Raw genomic sequence first — 23,293 nt, forward strand, 5'->3', positions numbered from 1 at the left:
GCTCACTCCAGTAATGTGTATTTTTGTTCCTTTTGGTCAAACGAATAAAGCTCCTCAGTGTTTTTCCTACACAAGGACTCTGTACAGAAATGCTAAATCACAGCTTGAACCAGTGGTTGAGCACCTGATGGAAAGGCAGGGCCAACCCAGGGGAGCTCAGGTGATCAGAAGGGGTGGAGCCAGGATCTACCCCTTCACAGACATCACTTAAGGGTTGGCAGTGGAGGTAAGGGTATCTTGCTGGAGATGCCTGTATAGCTGAGGCCTCCCGAAGGTAAATAGCTTCTTTCTTTTGTTTCTGTGTCTGTGGTTGTTGCATTTGAGTAGATCCTTTTTGTTGCAGCCTGGGACCTTGCTACTCTGCTTTTACTGCTGCGCTTTCTGTTGCATTACAGACTCTATTTTTAAATAGCATAAATTAGTGTCCATTTTTGTAGCTGTTGACGCTTCTGAAATAAGAGGATGGTGTATGTTGTGTATTTTAGATTGTACTTGCTTGATGTGACAATGTTTTTCAGAAAATTGTCACAAATGTATAGGTTTGCTATTTGTGTAATCTCTTAGTAAAAAAAAAAAACCAAATCATTCTTGGAACAGCTTATGAGCGCATGTGTTTCAAAGTGATAACTTCAGGCAGTAGATATGTGTTTTCAATTATTTCTGCATTATAAACGTGAAAGGTAGCAAGGATGGTGTATGGGTACTGCTGAATCATGGTCTGAACCTTTGATTAATCACCTGAAGTGAGCAATAAGTCAGCCACGGGAGCACAGATGAAGGCAATTCACCTGTGCTGCCGGAAGGGATGGAGCTTGGCTCCACCTCTCCTAGACCCCGTCTAAGAGCCAACTACCAATGGGGAAGGATCTCTTTCTGGAGATCCCTCCTTTTGGAGTTTTCCTGGAAGCCCTGGACAAGGGTAAGCCCTCTAGCTCTTCTTTTTGGTGTAATAACCTGCTTAGCTAAACTCTCTTGTGTATTTCTTAATTATAACACCTGTATGTTCATTGATTATACAGATGGGTAGGAGTTTCTATCTCATTTCCTTTAAAGAATGGAAGTACTTCATAATAAAATATTAAAGGTAGTTTTGTAAAAGTAGGCATAGAAATCTTATGGAATAACTCACCAATTGTAGAGTATTACTTCTGGATATAACTATTTTCACTTAAATTGAACCAGGCTTACTACCTGCTAGCTTAATTGTAATCAGGCAGTGATGTGAAGTGTACATTCCTGAATTGATTTAGAAGAGCTATCATAAGTTGGCAAATGGAAATGTGTTTACAACAACAAATACCATTTTTACTGATTTAGTTTTTTTACTGGTTTAGTTAGTTCATATTGGTGGTAGTTTCAATTTGTTGTTGTGGGCAAGATGTACTGAGAACTATTCGAGTGAAATTGAAATCTAAAGTACCTATGACTCTTGAGAGGTTGCTGGGGGGAAAGAATGGTTCTTTGTGAGGGGCTTTAATTTCACATGACCCTGATTACCATGTGTGTAGGTACGTGAGTATAATCTCTCTAAATGCTTTTTAACCTAAGCTCTTTTGTTAGGTGGTATAAAACTGGTTCACTGAAGTTTACCATTCTAGTGCACAGAAATGGGTGGCAATTCATGGCAGATATCGACATAGCATCAGCAGATGGAGAGAACCCCTACAACTGTGTAAATGAGAATACCTTACTCAACAACATACAGATATAACTTATTTTCAAGTTTAATGGGAGGTAATTATCTCATTTTGCTCCCTTCCTAGACTGGAGATGATAGATTTAGAAAGATGAATTCAGCTTTTGCATAAGCTAATCAAAAGATCAGTCCTCAAGTCTCTCATTTAAATTGTGTGAAAATGAACAAGAAAGCACTGAAGAATGAGAAGGCAAAAACCTTCAGTTGAAAATGAACCAGATTTATAAGCAAGATAAAGAGTAAAACTGTATTCCTGTATACAAGAAAAGTGAATTTACCCATAGTTGATTAAGGTACTTAAATTTCTATGATCCTCTTTTTGACTGCATGTAGGACAGGTTTGCTATACTGTCTAAACTATTATCCCTTCTTGTGCAGATCGTCTTTACTGTTGTTTGGTGAAGGTGATTATAACAGTAATGATTCTTTTTTTTTTTTCCTAATAGTGAAAATTCCTGATCTTTAGACAAATGACTACCAGTGACCATTTGACCAGTACAATAGATAAAAAATGTGCATGTTCTGCATCAACCACTTTTGACTTGATTTGTACAAGTTTTTTGAGGCTATTTTTGCTATAGCATTTCCCTGTATGAAAGGATAAAAGGGCCACTAAATGTGTAGCAGTACTTTGTAAAAGAATTTGGTCATTCTTTACCTAAATTAAGATTAGTTAAGAAGTAGTGTAAACTACTACTGCTAGCACGTGACCTTTGTAAAAATATGGGGGTGAGGTTCTTCACAAAATGAGCAATTCAAGTTACTGAATGCAACCCAGGCGGGCTCCCTGTGGCAGGTTGTATGCTGATAATTACCAGAATTGGCAAGAAAGAGGACACCTGCTAAGGCAGCAAGGGACTAATACTACCATTTTACACTTGGAGCTTGGAAGGTGAAGATTTAAAATTCAGTTGCATAAAGGAATGAAGGGATAGCGGCCTATGGTTAGTGTAAGGTAAAAATGCTGAGGTATTGTTAATGGTGGTGAATACATGGTTTTTTTCCTTTAGGGAAAATACATGGTGTTTGTGATTTCTCTGAGTATTGTGAGTACTATGCTTCTACTTTTTAACAAAGCGTATGTAATTTATGTTTGAAAAACGTAACTTTTAATTATTCTGCTTTGCTTATTTTTTTTTTCCACTTTCAGAAACATGATATTTGATTTTTTTTTTTTAAATAATTTTATTTAGGATGTTCAGTGCATTAATAAGAGTAGCTTTGTAATTAATTACCACTGATAGTAAAATACCTCTGTAACTATCATGAATTGAAAAAGAACGGGGTGAAAGTTGACTGAAACACCTATCATTCAACATGTATGAGTGATAAGTGGAATGGGAATCTGTTGATACAGTCTCCAGCATATTTACATATTATTTTTTGTTGTCATTTAAAAATGTCTTTTGATTATATGAATCAGTACATTAGAGGATCAGGGAGTGTCTCTTTGCACTAGAAACAAAGACTCTTTTACTACTATGTAACACTCTAACACAGAGCTTACTTATTAAGTAATTAGAAGGATTGATATTCTTAAATGTAAGCACAATTAAATGCAGTTTTCTTTGGAAATAATATTATCACAGAATAACATAGAATCACTGAGGCTGGAAAAGGCCTCCATGATCATCCAGTCCCGCTGCACTTGCTGGAAATAATGCAAGAGTATAGCTCTGGTCTGACTTGGTTTACTGAAGCTTTTAGATATTCACAATTTGATATAAACTTAGATCATGCTGTTTGTAATTGACACTGAATATATTACATTTAGTTTTTCTGTGTGCAGCCTTGAACTTAATTCCTGTGAAGTTACTGAAGGGAGAACCTGGGAGCTTTCATGTAAAAATCTAATGTTCCTCTGCATGTTGACATTTTTGGACTGGGTGGTAAATGACATAGAGATACTTAAAGATCACAAGTTAATCAGGCAGAGTTGTTCTTTGTATTTCTGTGAATTTGGATGTTTCCAGAGCTAAGAGATCCATGTGTATACGTCTCGCTCCAGTTTATAGGAGGAAGAGGAGGTTGGTTCTTTACAATCTGTATACCCAGCATGAGATTAAGAAACAATGGTTCAAATGTTGGTCTGACCAGTTTATTACAAATCTTAATCAGGGAGATGGGGAAGGGGAGGACTGACACTATTACAAATTAGGGTAATGGGGAAGGAAAGGAGGGTGATAGAGAAGATAGGAAAGGAGAAGCAAGGAATCTTTATAGGAAGCAAGAGGGACATAGTCACCATGGATCCAAGATGATTCATAGTTCAGTCATTGATCTTCAGTAGTGGTAGGTCACTGGGCATTGTTTTTCTGTTGACGAAGACAGTGACCACAGCAATGATGGCCCTTTTTCAATGGTAGTACCAACTTATAAGTCCAAAGTGGTCGAGTCAGCTCTCTTTGGAGTGACAACTCAAATCCAAAGTGGTTGAGTCCACTCTCCTTGGAGTGGCAGCCTCTGGCTCTGGGATCTCAGCAGAAACTCCTTTGTTCCCATCTTCTGGGCCTTGCTAGCAGATAAGAGGGAGCAGGGATGCCCACCTGCACTGTGTTTGTCACAGCACATGATGGTATAATTCCCCAATTTTTTCCTACCAAGCTGGAGCTATTTAGTCACAGACCAGATCTTCCACCAGTAAACACTCCTGAGCACTCTCTTCCAGAGGCAAGCAGCTCTGGAGGAAGGTGCTTTCAGATGTCCACAAAGTGATGCTGATTGTCACATAGTAGCACCCATTACTTGCCTCCTCAATAAATCAGAGTCTTGTCTCAAGAAGTATCTCAGGAAGTAAGCTTTGAGCCAAAAAACAAAGAAGGATTCTCACAGTATGGAAGTGCAGTGTTCTTAGCTCCTGCATTTCTTCTGGACTTAGTGAAAACTGTTTCCTACCATTGTGTGTTCATCCTGTTGTTCGCTTTTATTATCTCCCTAATCCCTTTTACTCCCTTCTCTATATAGTCTAAGCTAAGACTTAGCATATCAGCCATTCACATATCTTCTGGGAAAACAGCATTGTAAATGCAAACAATCTAGGAAGCTCCTAGAGTTGGCTGAGGATAAATTCCCGGTCCAGATATAAGACAGACCAACCAGAGGTGAAGCCTCACTGGAGCTGGTGCTCACCAGTGAGGATGGGATCATTACAGAGGTTAAGACTGAAGGCAGTCTAGGCTGTAGCATCTACATCCTATTTGAGTCTGTGATCTTGAAGAATAGGGCTTGATAAAGGGTGGACTCAGGCCCTTGAATTTCCAGAGTGTGAACTTCTGGCTGTCTTTAAGGCATTGTTGGTCAAACTGAGGGAAAGAGGGAAGTGTTCAGGCAGCGGGATCTGGAATTGGTAACCTGGGAAGAATACAGGTATGCTGTCCAGACATGCAGAGATGAAATTAGGAAAGCCAAGGTGCAGGTATGATGCTAAGCAACATGGCTTAATGGTGGGACTGGGTAGGTCAGGTTGATGATTGGATTTGGTGATTCTTTTTTCCAATTTAGATGATTCTCTGGCTCTGTAATTTCAAATGAACATATATGTAAAGTTTAGTCATACTGACTTTGGCATTAATATTTTGGAGATCGTTCTTCATGAAAGGCACTACTTACTTGTCTTAAAGAATCTATCATTTGCATTATAGATTCCTCTTCCTAGTAAGAAGTGTCCCACATAGCTGTGCTGAAACTAACTCAAATGTCTCTTAACATACCAGTGAATATTGCAAGTATATGGCAAATTCCTGTGGGAATTTAGTCTCATTAAGTATTGCTGGGTAGATTGTTTCCTCTTTTATTTTTCTTTCATATTGATCACAGGAAAATTATTTACTGTGTTTGTGCAGGTGTTGTATTTCAATTTTGTGGTTCTGTTTTAAATTTTGCATTAAATTTGTTTTCCCCCTCTTCTTGAAACTAGTTTTGTTTGCATGACTGTAGTAGAATTGGCAAAAGATCTAATGCCCTGAAATCATAAACTCTGCAGAAATTTCAAGGATAAGTCTGTACTTCCCTACTTTGGAACAATTTTGACAATTGAATTATCCAAGAAAACACTTCAGAAGGATGTGGTGTTTATTCTGAGTTAATGCCACTATAAGTGTCATGCATGCTTCACAGCCGTGAGAGTTGTCAGGTGTTCAGTGGAAGAGGTTTATTGACAAGCTTATGAATGGCATACTTGCTTTTGCTGATGTAAATCACACAGACAGGAAAAAAAAGCATAACCAACAAAGGTAGTATGTCAACTACAAGTTTAGTTTCTTGGACTGGATATTAAAAAGTACTGAAGTTATTTGATTGCTCATTATTTGTTTACAACAGTGCAGTGCCATAGATTAGCTTCATGGGAATAGGGATGTCTTACTTGGTAAGGTTGTAGTTTCCAAATGCTAGTAAACTTTTTTTTTCCAGACCTGGATGCCAACCATCTGTTAAAGTATTTCTGCACAACTAGCCATCTGTTTAGTATTAAATCTTCTCTAGTATTGTGCATGTGTATATTTTTTTCAAGAATATTTAAATTTTCTGCTTTGGCTGAAATTATAACAACAAATATGGATGTGTTATTCTTACCATGAAAGCTTTTGCAATATGTGTAGTGCAGATGGATAGCTTTTCATATATGTGGTACCATTCACAGGCAAGTATCCCATCAGATAAGAGAGAGAACAGAAAATTAGTGCTTTATTATACAATTCAAAATACAAACTTTATCTGATCTTGTGATACTCAAGATTAATAAATAGCTTTTTCTGCATTCATCTACATTAACTGTGTTAGAACTAATTTAGTAAGGTTCAGTTTTATTGTTCATGTAACACAAAACTACAAAAGAAAATTGACTTATTTGAAATGAAAAATGAATGTCCTGTACAGTTTAAAAAAAAGAATACACTGTAATTTCTTGCCGTGCCATTTGAGAACATACTGTACTGCCTGGATTGAACTTCCTGAAGCTTTTGTTATTGCTGATACTATGAGGAAACTAGTCTGTTATTCTATTATTTCCTCGTTGTTGAAATGCAGAATAACTTGTTGTTGAATTACAAGTTATAAAATTTATAGTAACTTCAAATATAGTTATCAGTTGTAATTACTGAGAAACGTAATGATAATTATTTTGTGCTTCATAAAATTAACAAGGTTATCAGCTTAATTACATTAATACTTTATTACTTTACAATATAGCATCGTTATGTTACAAAGTAGATTACTTTCTAAAACTACAACTAGTCAGCAAAGCACAGTAAATATAAGAAACCTAATTTCAGTCAAATGAGTTTTGATGATTAAAAAAATACTGTAGAAACTGCAAATCAACAATTTTATTTTGGCAACAGTAGTGAGCACTTTGGATTATTTCTTTCATTTAAAGGACAAATTAATATGATAATGTGTAGTACCAGTTATGATAAAACATTAAGCAAGAGTGATTTAAAAAAAAAATAAAATAAAATCCAGTAATCAGGTCTCAGAGAAACCTCACAAATATTCCTTGAGGCTGTGATGTATGCAAGTGCTGAAGTATATGCTTAATGCTATCCATGTGCTCAAAGGCTTTGCTTTCCTATATGGATTGAAACAGTTGTACAGCTTACATCCTGAAATGACTTTTGATTCATTCTAATGTTTATACAGGCTTGCTTAAGGTACTTGTATAAAGATAGTATTTACTTATGTTTATTAGCTTCAGCAAAAGATTTCCTTCAGTAGCCAAAAGACAGAATCTGACAGTGGAGAACAGGAATCGTTATTGCCCATGCAGTGAACCAAAGCTAGCCTGTGTCCTGACTTAAAAACTGCATGCTCAGACTTCAGTGCTATGCTGTGATGTTACAATTCTCTGTCACCAGGACCTTTATATTAAACTCCTATCTCTGAATTCTTTTAATAAATGTCAGATACTTTCCCAGTTTGTGGACCAGACCTGCATATGTGCATGGCACTCAGGCTGCTTGTCAGTTATGTGACATGGCATTTTAGTTATTAGGTGGTGATCCCTGAATGAGCCCTGTGATGGCAGAGGAACTACTTTTAGAAGACAGTGGGTTTTATTTTATAGAATTTGAGATGATAGTGTTCTTAACCCACATCTGTATTAGTGGCTGCTCAGCTGCATTTGCCTGTCACATAAACAAGTTTTTTAAATTTTCAGTTGCTCAGCTAGCTGTTTGCGCAGATGTTTCATGTGAATGTAGTATATGGATCTCTCACTTATGCCTATTCAGAAACTACAACTAATGGATCACTTTTCAATTGGTGACAGTTCTTATGTGGAATACATTGCTTTAGTGCTTTCTACTCTGCCTGAAAGAACCATCCCATAGGCACCTACTTCTGCATCTGACAGCATCTTATTCTGTACTTACGAAAGAAATATCAGTTCTCCCATTAATTGCACACCTCTGGCACTTCTGATGGTTAAAATAATCTGAGACACAGTAAATACCTGTAATCTTACTATCTAAATCTTGCAAGATATTCTCAGGGATGTCTAACTTGATTTTCATTGCAACATTCTGCACTAAAAGCCCATATATTTCCCTTAGAGAAGAATTTCCATCATGTTATGTTCTTACTCTTTGGCCTTGGTAACAGGATAAGTGCACTGATTTTGCTATTACATCTGGAGTAATTATTTTAGAATTTAATAGGCTGGTATGCATACTCTTTGTACTCTAGTCCCATTTAATTTTTTTTTAGATATTTTAGATTTCAGAGAAATGGAGTGATATAGCATTAGTCTTGCTGAAAAATTATGAAAATGCACACTAAAACAATTACTAAGTTCCTGTTGTGCCTCTGACCTTCTACATTAAACCCAACCAATGTATTTAATGACCAGCTGCTTTTGGAGTATCTTAGAAAATCAGATAAAATACTCATTTAATTCCCCACTGACCAAGGACAGCTAACCATATCTTTTATGTACTAGACCCTTGCACAGTGAACATCTGTATACTGAATCTGCCTGATGAAAACTAAGACTCCACTCTCAACTGGTCAGACCGTACTTTTGCTGTACATCCACTTGCCATGGCAGTGAGTAGTTTACATGTTGTGTATGTGCATGCAGCGTAAGTATACCTCCTGGATAGCTATTTAGAGAAGTTTTTATGGTGTCTGGTCTGATTTTCTCAAAGACCAGAAAGTTGATTCTTTTCTCACTAGAACTGTGAATGCAGTAGCGGATAAGAGGGTGTTTTTTTTTTGGATTACAATAGAGTAAACAAATAGCATTGCTAAACATTTATAAAAGAAAAAAAATGTTTTCTAATTTGGCAAATGTTAATCTTTGAAATAACTTAATGAGTTAATAGTAGAAAAGAGAACAAAGGGACAGTAGTCACTTATGTTAGGAGAATAAGTTGCCATGTTTTCACATTGATCAAACTCTTTTCTTTTCAGGTGTTACTCTCAGTTTCCACCAGACTGGAACAGGGAGGCAGGGTGGAAGCTTGAAGTGTTCTAGGTGGCACAGCAGTTGAAAACCAAAGGAATGGAATCACTGGGCTATCTTCCCTGTGTTATGCTTCTCTAGGGATAGAAAAGGGCACATATGAGTCAGTCCTTTCTCAGTCCTCTTCAGGTTTGCAGTTGCTTTATTTCCAAGGAGTACAAATAACTCTCAGAATGCTGTTGAATCCATCACAAATCTGTAAACGTCAGTATAATCCAGTATAATGGGCAGATGCCACAATGATATTGTTACAAGAAGAAAAGAGGACCTGCCTCGGGACTGTGGGATGTGGCCTATGTCTTTTCTTAACATCAATTAGCAAACCTGTCTATATGCTATTTTGATGTAGACTCTTGATCTAGTCAGTTGCTTTCCTCGCTGTCTCCTATGCCTGTGATTTCTAGAGCCCTATGTCTATCCTCCTCAGCTGTTATCTACTTTGTTGAACTGCCATTTCTGCTTCTCTTATGTTTTAAGTTTTAGCCTCCAAAGAAGGCTTTAAACTGGTTTCCATAGCAATTATTCCGTGGCTAAAAGAAAAAGGTCTTAGAAGATCTTGCTACAGGCTTCGTTTAAAAATAATTAGAAAGCCCCACCCCAATAAAAACCTTTGCTTGAGAATATATCACAAAAACAAGCAAACAAAGCCCAAAAGATGAGTTTTTCAAGACAGAAGTGCCAATAAGAAGTGCGGGCTCTCTAATTAACTTTACAGCTTCTAGACTATAATAGTGCCATGTGACACAGGAGTATAGATGACACTGATCAGTAAGCTGATGATCATAGTGGCCAGCTGAAGTGTATTTGCACCAATGTGTTACAATGCATGTCACAGAGGAAAGTACAATAAATTCCCTATTTCTTAAATGTCTGAGAAAACAATTTAAACAGAAGGAGTTAGAAAGATAGCCCCTCGGTAAAATCAGCTGCTCTGATATTTATTTATTAATCAAATATATCTTTTAATGTAGCTGTGCATTAAACATAGATGAACAAAGGTTGAAGTTGAACACAGTAGATAAATCCTTCAGGCTACTATTTAACTGGCCAGAATAGAATCAATAGCAACGCTGCAAAAAGCCCAGTGACTTATTTTCAAGCAGTGACCTAACCAGTTGCAATGCAGAAATGGAAGAATTGGTCTAAAATAACTGGAAATTGGTTTATCTCAGCCAATAATGTTTCCAGTGTCTTGGAAGAAATTGTGGACTTCACTACTTCAAGCGTATCTGTGTGAAACCTTTGTCTTCACATCAGGTGAAAGAAGTAATGACTTAATTCTAGGGTTTCCTCAGTCACTGTGATTTTTTTTTTTTTTTTTTTTTTTTTTTTTTTTTTGCTTAAGGTTGTTTCAGATGCTCATGTGGTCTGTTGACTTTTTATTGAATCCATTACTGCAAACAAAGCGCAGCTTTATGGGATTTCAGGTACTGCATTTCTGTTTGTCATGGTTTTGTGATTTTTGGTTTTTGGTATCCCACATCATAACATCATGTAGCGTTCTAGGTGTTAAACTGTTAATGCTCCAATTCCAGGTACCTATCCCTGTACATTGTGGAATCTGGCCCTTCCTAGTTGGCAGATTTCTTACTGCTTTGCAGTGAGTGCTGAAGAGAGCTTTCCTAGCTGTACCAAGCTTTTCCAGTTTGACTTGGTGTCAGGAACTCTCTCTCCTATTTTATTTGATTTAGTAGTCTCAATTTCAACTAGATTGTATTATATTTTATCTTGCATTCAAATATCATAGTTAGTAAAATAAGTTTTCCTCCATAGATCATTGCCACTGTTGTTTTATTTTTTTTCCTTCCTTGAGCCTAGCTTCCATCTCCCTATCTCTTTTCCTTCCCATTTTGTGGGTCTAGGAGGAGGGAGGGGGCGGAGGCCTACTGACCCCGTCATAGGCATAGATTGGTCTAGTTAACTCCGTGACACTAATCAATGTAGCTGCTGGCCTGTGAGTGCCCTTTTTTCCAAGACTCAAGGTGATCTCAATGACCTGTCGCCTGACTGTCTTTGTCTTTGGTATAATGCAAGGGATGACAGAGGCAGCTCTAAAAGTGGAGAAGATTTGATGTTGCTGTCTCTGTAAGTTATCGCTAGATAAGAAGCTGGAAACTCCAAGATTTTAAGGAATAAAAAGAAGTTAAAGACTATAGAAAATTCCCTCATACGTAATATCTAAAAGGCATAGGTCAACTATGATCAGCTATCATCTCTCATTTCAGTTAAGTAGAAGTAAGGATGAGTTTGTCAGTGTATTTAGGCAGTCTAGAGAGGACTACAGCGTCATAACACCAAAAAGATATTTAGGATGTTTTGTGTATGAATACAATTCAATAAATTTCTGAAATAATTTTCAGTTTTATGTTTCCTGTGGTTCTATTATTTTATGCTATTGTATAGTATTTCCAAACACTCCCGGATATGATGTGATGGGAAAAACATTAGAGCGATGTAGCTGTAGAGACTATAGCTAGAAATCTGACATTCTTGGTTGAAACTGTGTTGAAAAATAAAACTAGTTTATCCCCAAATAAACCAAAAAGCTGAATCTATGTGCACCAAATTAACAATATATTGGTATCTTCCCGATTGTACTTTAGTTCTGACATTTAATTTTACCACAAGCCTAGTTTATGCTTTGCTATTCTGCAGACTTATAAATATGAAAATATTTATCTCAGTGCAAACTTACAATTTGCTTGCGTCTTTCTACAGATTTCCTCTGGTTTGAATTTCATTGGCCTGTCTTGAAATCAGTCAAAGGGAACCTTTACTGTTCATTGTATTATATATCTAAGATTTTTGCAAATTCATTGGTCAAAAAAATTTCTGTTCTAAGTCCACAGCCTGGTGAGTTCTTAGTGTAGGACGTGCTGGCACAAACACTTCAAGTTTAAATTAAGAGAAAAACATCCGCCGCTTCCATATTCGCTCTGTATCTCAATCAAATCTTCAAGAGCAGGCAAGCCTATCTGTATTATTCTTCTAGTCCAGTCTGAGAAAAAGTAACTCTACGCACAACTCCTGTCTTTACTTCTGTTCAGATACGTGTGAAACTTCATCTGTGTAACTGCAAATTTTCATTCCCTGATGAATTCATCACCCTTATGGCAATGCTAGCTCTTCTCCAGCTATTCTTGAGTAGTTTTTTTGATCACAATGAATGATAAGTCTTTTTGATTGATATTATGAGGTTTTTAGCACAGATATCGTAATACATAGTTTAATGATGGATATGTTTGAAGCCAAATTAGTAGTAATCGTGTTTTGAAGCCTTATTTTGAGATTGTTATCGTTCTGATCTTTGGAGGCCTCATTACAAAGAACTCTTATTTCCTTGATAAATAGGTTCTACATTATTTGCAGCTTCCCAAAGACTCTTGATAACTATTTTGTTCATGGTAAATGAACAGGGAACTTACTAGTTATTACAGATTATCTTACAGAATTGCATTCAAGTAGCAGTAAGGTGGGGATAATTTTTTAGAGCAAAGAGCACCAGATAATGGGGATTAAGTAAGAGAACAGGGGTGCTTTCTGTTTAGGTGGTTGAGGCTGATGAGTTGTTGGTTGAAATAGAGGTGGGGAAGTTGATGTGCCTATCCTGGAATTTGTTGGATGGAGTTCCACATCTTGCATGCCGGTTGATGAACTGTTCGTATTTAGCAAAGAAAGAGGAAAAAAATAATACTTATGAAGTAAAAATGCTATACAATACTGCAATACATTAGAGGATTTAATGCTGCATCTACAGCAAAATAAAGACCCTTTGCTTCAGAATATCAAATAAATGAAACCCATGATGCATCACACGTTTCCCTTGCTTTTATGCAAACAAGGTGGCCAAAATGTATGGATCTCTCTTTAAAAAAAAAAAACAAAAACAAAAACAAAAAAAAGAAACAAAACCCACACTTGTTGGATTCTTATTTACTTGTTACTCTGAAGCACAAGTGTGTCCTGTGAATGATAGAGATCTGTATTTCTTGTGTTTTTTTCTCAGCACGCGACAATACTAATGAGGTTGCCTCCAATCAAGTTATTGGTATGCTTAAGCTTTTCTCAAATAGAGCTAGTTTAGTTACTTTTCCTTTCATATTATAACTGTTTGCACAGTATGTGAATTGACAGTTTGTCATTTTTAAAATTTCTTGCTTGTATTCAATATATATTCAATAAGTATATTCTGCTTTTCATCAGATGCTCGTGAAGCTTACTTAATCACTTTATGTAATGGACTTTATCAAAAACCTTATCAAAAGCTTCTTCAATTAGCTGATGTCAGTGGAGGACTTTAAAAATGAAAAATGTGTTCCGTAGTGTATTTGGATAATTAAAAGTTCTTTGGTTAACCTTTTTGTTAATTGTTTTGATTAAAATATATAAATATTTTAACATAAAAATGTATTTGCATTCAGAATGTTCAGGATTGTATCTTTACTCAGTGGCAAAAACAAATTATGAAAATGTTAAATATATTTCAAAAGCTGATAATTTTTCAGTATTTTATTCCATAAATTTCTATGTGTTCATGGTTTCTTCCTTCCTGTCTCAAATTCTTGAGCCTTTCTTTGCACAATAATTCTCTGCTGCCAGTTAAGCTAATAGTTTTCTTCTTTGTGTATATATATATGTGCCAACTAAACAAAACTGGCTATTTCTACTTAATCCTTAGAACAATAATTTTTACTCTACCATTCAAACTTACTCTGTTCCACATATCTTGTTTTCTAACTAAAAAGCAGTAGTACAATGCAACTTCTTTGTATGCTTCTGTCTGGGTTTAGAGAAGAGGTACAACCAGATTATTTCCAATCAAAAGTTATTTAGACTTGCTGCCAAAAGGTCTTTCCGTTAAGTAGACTGAATCTTTGATGAGGCAATGGATAGAGTATTACATGTATACTTAAAAATTTGTGTTAAACCTTACAATCTGTCACAGTACTAATACCATACCTGGCCTGGTTCTATGTTTTTGGAGTTTCTTAAATAATTCCTCAGTTAATCATGTTGATGAGGGAAGAATATAATTTTAGAAATCATTTTCAACAGTGTAACAACAAAGAATGATTGTTTTTGTATAATCAACTTGTGGCATTTCTACACATCAGATTATTCAGATTGTTGTCTCTCAAAACTAATCTCTGTTAATGTGTGGAGGGTGTCACAGGCCATTTATCTCATGTGAAATTTCATTTTGCCCAGCTAAATGAAATCAAAAGGCTTGCTGGACTTATCATTTAGTAAACAAGGCTAAATGGACATCTTGGACTAAACAATTTCTTCCTAACACCTACGGAGAGAAAGAGGAATGAAGCATCATCACCTATTTTTGTCCTTCTGCTACCCTGCAAAATAAGAAGTTGCACACTTTCAAAGGATTACTGTCAGAAGCTACTGCCTCTTCTGGTTTCCCAGTTCAAGTGATAGTGGGATCACTTTAATGCGTATAAACCAGATTAGCATAGATATATTATTTAATTTTTTTAAAGCAATCTCAGTTTGTTGTGATTAAAAAGGCCTCCAACAGTGCAGGTTGGAGACAGAACAGTTGCCTCTGGGGCTGGAGCCAGTAATTTTTGAACTAGTGTAACTGCAGCTGGAAGAAGATTGTGTCTGTGCTAATTATATGACTGTAAAGACTTAGCTCTAGGTTACCTTAATGCATAAATGCATTCATGTGTACAGATTAAAGTCCTTTTCAAATCTGTACATGGTTAGGCCTTAGGCTGTGGCTAGGACTTGCTGTGTCAAAAATTCACAGTGGAACATTCTAATTGGAGCTGCAGTGGTCATAGGGAATTAATTTGATACAAGTCTTCTCAAAGATTTTTTTTGCCAATGCCCCTCAACTCTGAGCACAAATTTGCTTTGGAGGGGTGGGGAGAACATAAAGCTACAAAGATGGAGGACCCTCTGATACCTCTGTCTGCTCTATTTTGTCCTCCTGTGTATGTGATGTGGCTGTAGCCATGTGGTTCAGCCCTCTCCATTCAAAGGAGGCATTATTCACTTTAATTTATTGTGACAATATTAGTTTACAGATGTTGCAGTATTTAAAATGTTTGGTGTTCTGGATAAATACAGATATTACTGCTCATTTAGTGGACAAAACTTTTTTTCGTTGACTTGTCATCACATATATGCTTTGTTGTTTTTTAATTTACTTCCATGAGAGCCACGATATTCTGTTATATTGTAAAGGACAGTTCTAAAAGAATTAAATATCCTGAAGTGGTAACACCCGTTAAAGTAAAGCAATCATTCTTAAAAATCTTGCTTAGCTAGCATAGAAAGAGAGCCCATCCTTTAAAGGGAGTCTTATATCTGTGCTCCTCATGTGACTGAATATTTCAAATTGTCCCAGTTTCAAGTGACGTGGTTGCTATCCCCTGACTAGGTCCAGTCAGGATGCTGAATTTCAATAATTCTGTTTGGTCTCTTGGAAAACATCAACCTAGATGGCATTCTGAGACAAAATGGCAGAATTAAATTTGAAGAAAGTCAATCTCCAGTGGAGTTACAGTTGCTACTTTCCTAAAAAGCGCAGAGAGAACACGAGGCTGTGAATTTATTTTTTAAAATGCCTTGTGACAGAAGATTTTCCAAGGTAGGTAGAAAGCCCATGTTCAGACTTGCTTTTCTGTGGGAAAACGCATACTCAGTATTTAAACTCATATCTCCAGTGAATACAGTCAAAATCACAAACATTTAAGTAAAGAAAGTGTACCTGAATGTGTAATGTACAGATTCAGCATAGAGAAGGACGTGTTACTACACTGAACAGAATAAAGCCACAGTCTGATTTTATCTTTTTCTGTCTTGGGGGAACAAGTGAATACCAGAGGACCTATCACTATAGCAAAGAGAGCACAAATAAGATCCAGTGACTGTAAATGAAAATAAGATCATTCAGAAAGGAAATGAAATGTGTTTCTCAGTAGGAAGAATTAACCTCTGGAATGTAATTATTTAGACAGACCATGAGATCTGTAAATCAAAAGCTGCATCTTTCTGAAAGAGAAACAGTTGCCTGAGAGAAATTTAGGCTTTTTTTCAAAAGCAAACCCCTAATACTACATGCAGAATATTATGTGGGATTTGGAAGATTGTCTCCATAGATGTGAACACATGTAAAAACCAACTTTCTTTTACACCTCGCATAACAGTCTAGCCCAGAGTACAGTCAGCAAAAGTGAGGTCTTAAATACTACTTATGGTGATGAGCCAAAATTATGCCCTACTTTGTGCTATTATGTGCTGTATTTCAACTGTCCTTTTATAGTTCCTAAGCAAAGATTCTGAACAGAGGTCAGTATTTTTAATTGTTTTCTTTCTCATAGGAAAATATTTTCTTCATGTATTCAAGTTGATGTAAAAGTTGATGTTGATCAGAACACTGCCTGTAAGAATGTATTGTATTTTCTGTAAGGGGTTTCTGCACTGTTTTACTAGCATGAGTCTTGGTCAGCTGTTATTGGATTCCTGAAATGATGTGGCTTCTGATACTTTTTAATCTCTGTTTTCTAGCTTCTTGAGTACAATAGTAACTGCTAATTAGGTAACTCTTCTGCCTTCATAGGGCCTTTTGTGGAAACATTAATTTACAGAACGTGATCCAGAGTTGTCTTCATTATAGAAACTAATTATCGTGATAAAAGTGTAGCTTATATATATCTTGATTAGTTGATTTGAAATTAGTTACAGCTTTAATTATATATTTTGCAAGAAAAATCTTAGTTTCACTTATGCACTCATGTAAGTTACAATGTCCTTATTTTACAGAATGCATGTATAGTCTGCTTGCTATCATCCTAATTCTGTGGACATCAGGAAGAATTGAATTTTTGCCATCAAAACCTCAGTGGTAGTAGATTGAAGCCTATATTCTATTTACTTGAGTGGTATTGATCTTTCACTTTCTATTTCATTAGCCAGAGCTCATTATTCACAGAAGCTCTGATTATAAGCCTAATATAGTACTCACTGGCTTGTTATATTATATCACTCACTCCGAAAGTAATGTCTCCTATTTATTTCTGTGGAAACTACAACAGATACAAAGGGCACAATAACACTTTGGTAGAGTAAATTCTCAGCTACAAAACATTATTTTGGAACATATTTGCCAGCATTAGCTATGCATTTTCACCAGTGGCAAGCAAGAGCCTGCTTGCTGTGCTGATAAAAACATGCATCAGTGGAAGTGACTTAGTGTTGCTGTCACCACTGCTGAAATTCACTGTCCACTGCTTTACTGTTCTCGCCACCATTGCGTGGTCTCCATAAACATTCAGTGAGCATTGGTGAATGTGGATGGATGCCATTTTTTTTCCACATGGAGAAATTAAATGACACACCTTTGCTACACATATGCTTCTGTGTCTGATGCCGTTTTGTCAGATGGCAAAATTATGTAATGGAATATTAGTTGGAGGTTCAACCTCTGTTCTTATAAGACCAATATCCTTCTCTGACACTGTGGGCCAACGTAATGAAGTAGGAGGCATTGCTTTTGGAGCAGTATTTTGTGAACAAGAAACTTTATTTTTAAAATACTCCAAAGCAAGTGAGTGAGAGAGGGGGGGGAAAAAACTAACAATCACAGCAGCAGATCTTGGTGACATAAAAGCAGAGTTTTTCACTGCATGATCATCCATTTGTCATCTGCATTGCCACTGGAGATTCACGTTAATTATGCTCATTCATCTGAACCAGCCACAGGGGAAGTTCTCTAAAGCTTAAGGCAGTCTGGCTGCAGAAAACTCTCCCTGTAGTCCTCTCTGCACAATCTTGACTGCTTTGTAAGCAGTCAAGAGTCTAACACCTTCAAAATCAAATGGCAGTCTAAGTACAGTAACAAGATGTGCATTAAAAATGCCAAAATCGGGGAATCTTTACATGTGCAAGCTCTAAGATAGGAATAAATCTGTGACGTTAAATATAAAACATTTCTATATAAGTGAAGACAAAAAAAAAATAATTAAAGCTGAAATATTTTTGGCTTATTGTGTTCAGAAGTATTAACACAGTATTGATTGGAATTAAAGAAGTAGTAAAAAAAATATCTTTTAAGCAATCAAACGTATGTTTCAAAAAAACCTGTTTTAAGTATTTTTCTTCAGATGCTTTCCAGACTGACTTTGATCTTACTGATAAAACTGACCTCACATTAGAGCTGATATCTCACCTTGTGTGCTAAGGACCTCATACACACACGCACAGTGTCTTTTCTGGCTTATCAAAGACAGTTTTAAAAGAGAAATGTTAAGGAAACATTAATGAATTAGACAGACCTCTAGAGTCAGAACCCCATCTACTACGTGAGATGACAGACAAACTGGTGTCCTGGAGGCAGGGCAGACATTTGCCTTCTCCTGTGCTGCCTGACAGATGTCTGACTGTCTCAGTCTCTACACTCTAGGGGTGGCCTGGCCACTCTGCTCTGCCTTCTTAGTGCACTGTCAACGTGGGAGCCTCAGAACGCTGACTCCAGTGTACAAAAATCAGATGATGTCTTCCAGAGTCACAGTAATACAGTGAAGCCAGGGGATAAATGAAGTCAGTTCATGGGTGTTGAACCATCTGGCAAGCGGTGAACCTGGGAAAAGCAGAACATATGCTCTGAAAAAAATCAAATGTCTTTTCAGATATTACAGTTTCTCTGTAGATATCTTGTCTGAAGAAGAATAACTTTGTTTTTTGGTGCATAATTTAGGAAATTCTTTTTTTTTTACTGGTCAGCTGTCTGCATACCTTTGTAAAGTTCTGCACGTTCATGAAGATGGAGAAGTAGTTGTGACTTCTCTTTTTGTGGCAACTCTGAGATATCATCAGTAATGATGAGTTATGTTTCAGTTATCAATAATGTTTCAAACCAATTCAGGACTTTGTATCCCATCTTTTCATTAACACAATTGGTGCTTTGAAACTTTACATATTTTGGTTGTGGCATCAAAAGTATTTCTGAGAGCTTTTTTAATGAAGCTTATGGCACATAACTTTGCTCCTTCATTGTAATGATACAATATAATACAGTATAATGCAGCAACTATAAAGATGATCTTTAAATGGGTGGAATTTTCCCAATGACATGATCCGAGTCTGTGAAATCGGATCAGGAAAATCATAGGTATTTTCAACATCAATAAATCTTGATTTTTTTTCCATAACATAAGCCAGTCAAATATGCTCTTACAGACCTATTTCTTTAACATAAGCGTACTTGACAAAGAATCAACCAGTGATAAGCAATTTCTTGTCTCAACTCCCAGGCTTCCTTATTCCTCTTCTTCTTAGCTTTCATGCGATATGTTAGTTTGTATCAAATGGTGTAATGACTATTGCCATCTCTCATAGCTCTTCTTTATTTTCTCATCTCCCGTTCTCTCTTAGTGTTTATTTTTCAGTAATGACTATGGGCAACCCTCTTTTTTCAGACTATATTTCACCTTTTTTTCCTAACAAGAGGGATGCTGAACTGTTTGGCTCTGAGAAGTTAAGGTCTAGACATAAGCTGTAGTTAGTCTAATAATTCTAGTAATTACATAAAGAAGTAATGTTTCCGTTTTCACATAGCTTCTGTTTAGCTTAAATCAACTGAAATTCTGTCTTTGTTGTGAAATGCCCAGATTAATTCTAGCTTCCCATATGGTTTTGGAAACATTTCCCCCAAACCACAAGAAACCATCTGAGATTGTACATCAGATTGTTATCTGATGTGTAAACTGTTATGTTTGATATGAGTAGCTTTAGATCTTCAACAAACTAAATGCCACAAAAATAGATATAGCTGAAATATATATATATATATATATATATATAGGCCTAGGTGGAATTTTAATTTCCTCTCCATAATTCTTAAAAGTTTTAGAAGAATCTTGTCTCCTTGGTGAATTCAACAGTACTCCTTTCTCGCATAACTTTATCACTTTTAGTGCAAATGCTTGAGTGTATATATATCAATTTATATTGATGTAGGACTGGCATCTGAATGACTATCACTGACTTTAATGGGAATTGATTAGTTCCTGCTGGCACTTATGCAAGTGAAATTCAATTGTTTGAATGTGTGCAGAGAATGATCATAAACATGATGCAAGTGTAGCAGAAAGGACTTCATTTTTTAATCTGAATCAATGTTTGTGGAAATAAACATACCATGCTTTCTGCAGCTTGGATAAGATATGGGAGATAGAGATTAGTGAGTATATCTGAAGAAATGTTAAGGGTAGCTTTGGATTTTACTGGGATAGAATACCACATGAATATTTGTTCAAATTCATTATCATTTGGTAGCTATTGCCATTTGCTGTGTATTAGCGAGTGTGTTGAAGGATTGTGCTTTGTCTGTTTTTTCCACTGACTCTCATTGTGCTTATTGGATCAGACTCAAAACTTCCATCTACGCTGGCATGGAGTTGCATTGAAGTTTGTTGCCTGGCCACAGGACAACTATAGTTTTTGGACAGTATGGATACTTGGAGCTCAATTATCTTAATTTGCTCTGCTGGCAAGGGAACCAATAAGAGTTGTTAATTTCTTGTTTGATATATTCTATGTTACACTGTGTGCTTTTCTGACAGAGATTGCCCCTCTGCAGCAATTTGAGACACTTCTAGAATGAATGAAAGAGAATTCAATATGTCATATTTTTAAACAAATTATATGTTCTTTTCTCTGAGTTAGCACGTCAGTGTAAATAAGAGGGTAGTGTGGCATGACTCACTAGCCTCAGGAATCATTACTTAAATCTATTTGTGTATTTCTGTAATATAGTGTAATTTCTGAAATCTTTATAGGGTTTTTTTAGGTATATTTAAAAAAAAATAGGTGCTTATATAATTCAAATTACAGTGAGAGAGAGCACATAAAGAGAGAGAAAGTTTAAAAGCATAACATTATCAGACCATATCTTGTTGTCTTTCCTACACTTCTCAGTGTTTCTTTCCTGAAGTAAGGTTTAAGAGAACTTCTTAATTTTTCTGAGTCATTGCCAGTATAAATAGTTGAACTTAATGTCTTGATTTTTCATCTTTCTTCATTTTTTTTCCAAAATTCTGTCTCCCTCTTCCTCTTTTTTTTTTTTTTTTTTTTTTTTTTTTTTTAGATCTTGCTACAAATCCCACTTTTGGTAGTCTAAAGCTATATAAAGTGCAGTAGAAATAAGAACTATTCTTTATTAGCAGTGTTGGAAGGACACAATGATGCTTGATAAATTATTTTTTGCAGTTTTGAATTCTGATGTGCAACAGAGCAATATCAGACTCTCTCTTCCATGCCTGAAGAAGTCTGGAGAACAAGTGGATCATGTGAGAGATACATCACAGGAACTAACTTATTCCTCATCTATTGAAGTTATTATCATGGCCATAGTAAAACAATAGGGAGCTTTGCATCTGAATTTGCATGAGGACCAACTTCTTTACTTTGGGGATGACTGAGCACTGGAACAGGCTGCCAAGAGAAAGAATATGCTCTTCTTCTCTGGAGATGTTCAAACCCTGGATGCTTTCTTGTGTAACCTACTGTAGGGAACCTGTTTTTGCAGGGGGTTGAACTAGAGGATCTGCAGAAATCCCAACCCCTGGGAGTCTGTGGTTCTGTGATTTAGTGAGGTCAAGATTTTCTTCTCTAGAATGCCTCAAGAATAATTCTGGAATAGTCATGGTATTGTGTTATTTTTTTTTTTTTTTTCTTGTGTGTGTGTGTGTGTGTGGGGGGAATTTAGCTACATATTGCTGCAGTGGGAGATCATATTTGGTATTCATTCCTACAGGCATACTTTTTGTTCCTATTTATACTTTTCTTATTCAGAAGGTTCTCATTTTAGGTGGAAAGTACAAAATGAAACACTGGAAGTCAGGAAATATTGCATGTTTAGATTTATTATGTCTGGTAATACTTTGAGGGAAAGAAAGTAGTTCTCTAATACTAGTTTAAGAAATGTGGCATTGTAAATGTGATGTCTTTAAGAATGCAGAAGTTCATTTTGGCGATCCTAGCAAATGGGTCATGGCTTGACCACATAAATCTTTGACTTTCCTAGCTGTCTCGCTCCAGTTTATAGGAGGGAGAGGAGGTTCTTTTGTTATCTATATACCCGGCGTGAGATTAAGAAGCAACGGTTCAAATGTTGGTCCGACCAGTTTATTACAAATCTTAATTAGGGAAATGGGGAAGGGGAGGACGGACACTATTATGAATTAGGGTAATGGGGGAAGGGAAGGAGGGCGATAGAAAAGATAGAAAAGAAGAAGCAAGCAGTCATTATAGGCAGCAAGAGGGACATAGTCACCACCATGGATCCAGCGAGGTTCGTAGTTCAGTCTTTGATCTTCAGTAGCGGTGGGTCGTCAGGCAGAGTTGTCCTGTTGACAACGACGACGGTGAGAAGGACGACGACGACCATGGCGATGATGGCCCCTTTTCAATGGTTTCAAAGTGGTGAAGTCAGCTATTTTTTGGAGTGACAGCTCAAATCCAAAGTGGTCGAGTCAGCTCTCCTTTGAGTGGCAGCTTCTGGCTCTGGGATCTCAGCAGAAACTCCTTTGTTCCCATATTCCGGGCCTTGCCAGCAGATAAGAGGGAGCAGGGGTACCCATCTGCATCCTGTTTCTCACAGGACACGATGGTATCGTTCCCCAATTTTCCCACACCTAGCTGGAGTTGTTTTGTCACAGGCCAGATCTTCCGCCAGTAAACACTCCTGAATACTCTCATCCGCTCTTCTATAGAGCAAGCAGTTCTGGGGGAAGGGGCTTTCAAACGTTCCCAAAGCGATATCGATTGTCACACGGTTAGCACCCATTAGTTGCCTCCTCAACAAATCACTCAGAGTCTTATCACAAGAAATACCTCAGGAAGCAAGCTTTGAGCCAAAAAACAGAGGAGGATTCTCACACCACCCCGTGGCTCAAAGATTGCTTGAAATGAAGCATAAGTGACCCTCCACGGTGGTGAGAAAAAGGCAGAAGATAAGAAGACAGCAAAGAAGCAAGAGGGAAAGAGGAGGGGGAGAAGGGGGAGATAATTGTTACACAATTACTATAAAAGATTTCTTGGGCTTGGTTACAAATGTTGCCCTGATCTGTTGGACTTGTCCATCATTAGTTGAAGTGGTTACAAAGTACATG

At 36.7% G+C, this 23,293-nt stretch overlaps 1 long non-coding RNA gene across 1 annotated transcript; it reads left to right on the forward strand.

The window, feature by feature from the left end:
- Nucleotides 1-235: 235 nt before the first annotated feature.
- On the forward strand, nt 236-10,355 carry LOC125689169 (uncharacterized). Its single transcript, XR_007375099.1, has 3 exons — nt 236-274; nt 8,631-8,737; nt 9,104-10,355. It is a non-coding gene; the product is annotated as an uncharacterized LOC125689169 (long non-coding RNA).
- The last annotated feature ends 12,938 nt before the right edge of the window (nt 10,356-23,293 follow it).

Source organism: Lagopus muta, chromosome 2 (assembly GCF_023343835.1).
Source record: "Lagopus muta isolate bLagMut1 chromosome 2, bLagMut1 primary, whole genome shotgun sequence".
NCBI lineage: Eukaryota > Metazoa > Chordata > Aves > Galliformes > Phasianidae > Lagopus > Lagopus muta.